This window comes from Myodes glareolus, unplaced genomic scaffold (genome assembly GCF_982192425.1).
Source record: "Myodes glareolus unplaced genomic scaffold, mMyoGla1.1 HAP1_SCAFFOLD_127, whole genome shotgun sequence".
Classification (NCBI taxonomy): Eukaryota; Metazoa; Chordata; class Mammalia; order Rodentia; family Cricetidae; genus Myodes; species Myodes glareolus.
In genome coordinates this window covers 78,019-81,374 of record NW_028263278.1, presented here as the reverse complement: position 1 = coordinate 81,374, position 3,356 = coordinate 78,019, and the positions used below count along the sequence as shown (strand labels likewise).

At 35.2% G+C, this 3,356-nt stretch overlaps 1 pseudogene; it reads left to right on the top strand.

Annotated features, from left to right (window-relative positions):
• Positions 1-1,552: 1,552 nt before the first annotated feature.
• Positions 1,553-2,644, top strand: LOC148117054 (uncharacterized; annotated as a pseudogene).
• The last annotated feature ends 712 nt before the right edge of the window (positions 2,645-3,356 follow it).

Here is a 3,356-nt window from a genome sequence, read left to right as displayed (position 1 = left end):
AAAGTGACTGTCTATGTCATGAAATAAGAGTAAGGAACACCAGAATCATATGTCTATACTCTGAAAGAAGTATGCATTTCTAGCTTTGTCACTGTCATGCTTTCCATTTAACACATGTGTGGTATATTTTAGATGGAAGTGACCTGTGATGATGTGTATATCAACTTCACTCAGGAAGAGGGGGATCTGCTGAATCCTTCCCAGAAGAATCTCTATAAAGATGTAATGCTGGAGACCTGCAGGAACCTCAGTTTTGGAGGTAAAAATGAATTTCCTTCATGTTTCAAAATATGGACACAACTTTTCCTTGGTTAAGGATGTTGTTCTGCAATTTGGTTTAGAAAGAAGAATGAGGTGAATAAAGCAGTCATACATTATAGGTGCATTTAAGATAATAAACTAAATGTTGCACATTGTTAAATGATATGACATATATTCTGGACCTGTATTTTAGGATACATTTGAGAAGACCATAACACTGAAGAACACTGGCATTGTTCTAGAAGACATGCAAGATAATTTTCATGTGCAAGTTGATAACAATGTCTCTCTGATGAGATTACACTTTTTCCTAGAACTTTTAAATAAAAGCAGCATTGCAAATAAGCTCAGCTTTAAGTGCATAGATGGTTATTAAATTCTCACAAATCCATATACCTCAATACATGTATGTGAATTTTTCTTCCATTCCTATGTGTATAAAGGCTTTTGAGCATAGTGTTGTGGATAGATTTAACATATATTTGCTTAAGATAAAAAGAAGATAAGCAGTAGTTCCCATGTAGAGTATACTTGTTGAATTTGATTCAAGTATACAATACTGATGGTTTTATAGCATGATTATTAATATATAAACATTACAAAAATATCCCACGAGTTCTAGGTTTGTGTAAATACTTCTGAATGTACTAATTCACTAAGCAAATATATATGTTTTACAGTATCATAAAATTTATAAATGCAGTAAACTTGGTAAATCTCTCAGTGTATTCAGTTGTCTTTGAAAATGTGAACAATATAATATAAACTGTTTTTGTAAATGTAAACAGGTAAACCATGAAACAAAGGAATTTATCATTATACTTATATTCCTAGATGCAACCTGACCCCTATTTAAAAAGCAAACATGATTTTAAAAGGAGTTATGAAATCTTAATACCTAATTCCTTTTAGAATTGGATCAAGGTATAAAATTAATTTATACAGATATAAAGTTCAACTGTATCTTGAATGTGGTAAAGTTTTTAAATATACCAATTATCCTTGCAGGATTGAAAGGAATCAAAATGGTGAAAAAGAAACTTTCAGTGTATACTCACTGTGTTAAAGCCTTGTGTTATGACACTCACTTTCTAAGGAATGAGAAAACACATTCTGGGCAAAAATCCTCTAAAAGTAAGCAGTGTGGTACAGCATTTGCTCATCACAGTCATATTCAAGTGCTTAAAAGTAAACACACTGAAAAAAAACCCTATGAATACAGTCACGGAGATAAAGACTTTGTTCTTTATGAAACGTATTAAAGTCATAAAAGAATACTCCTGGAGAGAAACCCTATGAATTTAATCAGTGTGGTAATGTGTATGCATGTCAAACTGATCTTCAAAAGCATAAAAGAATGCATACTGGAGAGAAATCCTATGAATGTAATCAGTGTGGTAAGGCCCTTGCAACTCAGGTTAATCTTCAAAATCATAAAAGAACACATACTGGAGAGAAACCCTATGAATGTAAACAGTGTGGTAAGTCCTTTGCCCGGCACAGTTATCTTCCAAAGCATAAAAGAACACATACTGGAGAGAAACCTTATGAATGTAATCATTGTGGTAAGGCCTTTGCCTGGCACAGTAATCTTCAATTGCATAAAAGAACACATACTGGAGATAAACCGTATGATTGTAATGAGTGTGGTAAGGCCGTTGCATGTCACAGTGATCTTCAAAAGCATAAAAGAACACATTCTGGAGAGAAACCCTATGAATATAATCAGTGTGGTAAGGCCTTTGCAGGTCACAGTAATCTGAAAAGCCATAAAAGAACACATACTGGAGAGAAACCCTATGAATGTAATCAATGTGGTAAGGCCTTTTCCCTGCACAGTAGTCTTCAAAGGCATAAAAGAACACATACTGGTGAGAAACCCTATGAATGTAATCAATGTGGTAAGGCCTTTGCATTTCACAGTTATCTTTAAAAGCATGAAAGAACACATACTGGAGAGAAACCCTATGAATATATTCAATGTGGTAAGGCCTTTTCCCAGCACAGTTATCTTAAATTGCATAATACAACACATACTGGAGAGAAACCTCATGAATGAAATCAGCGTTGTAATGCCTTTGCATGTCACAGTGATCTTCTAAAGCTTAAAAGAACACATACTGGAGAGAAACCCTGTAAATGTAATCAATGTGTTAAGTTCTTTGCCCAGCACTGTAATCTTCAAAAGCATAAAAGAACACATGCTGGAGAGAAACCCTATGAATGTAACCAATGTGGTAAGGTCTTTGCATATCAAAATATTTTTCAATTGCTTGAAAGAAAACATACTGGAGAGAAGAAAACCCTATGAATATTATCAGTGTTGTAAGGCCTTTGCAACACACAGAAATCTTCAATTGCATTGAAGAATATATATACTGAATAGAAACACCATGAATGTAATCAGTGTGATAAGGCTGTTGCAAGTTGCAGTCATCTTCAATTGCATAAAAAACACATTCTAGAGAGAAACCCTATGATTGTAATCATTTTGGTAAGGCCTTTGCAAAACACAGTCATCTTCAAATGTCCAAAAGATCACAGAGTAGAGAGAACCCCTATGAATGTAGTCAGTGTGGTTAAGTCTTTGGAGACCACTGTACTTTTCATGGTAATAAAAGAACACACAGTGTAGGGAAACTTTAAGAATGTGTATCAGTGTAAGAAAGACTTTTCACACATTATTCATTTTCAAATGCATACTGCAGAATACAAACTGGAGAGAAAACTCTGAATAGAATCTGTGGTAAATCCTTTGTCACAATCATCTGCAAATATATGAAATAAACCATCTTGCAGAAAAACTTTATGAATTTAATGTGTCTATTCTGCAAAACCATGAGAAAAATTGTACTATAGTGAAACTCTCTTGTAGTGAGCTGCTTTGTGCCGCACCTTAAAGATGGCACTGTCCTCTGCACTCCACCCCCCGGGTGGGATGTGCTTTCAGTTGTAAATAACTCCATGCATGGCTAAAGCTAAGGGTCTGGCTTGTTTCTGTGTACCTGGGCCTATCCGCATTTCCCACGTGGCTTGCTGGAGTTGGCTACCCAGAGGCTATTTTAGCTGTGGGCTGGCTTTCCCCAGGGTGAGAA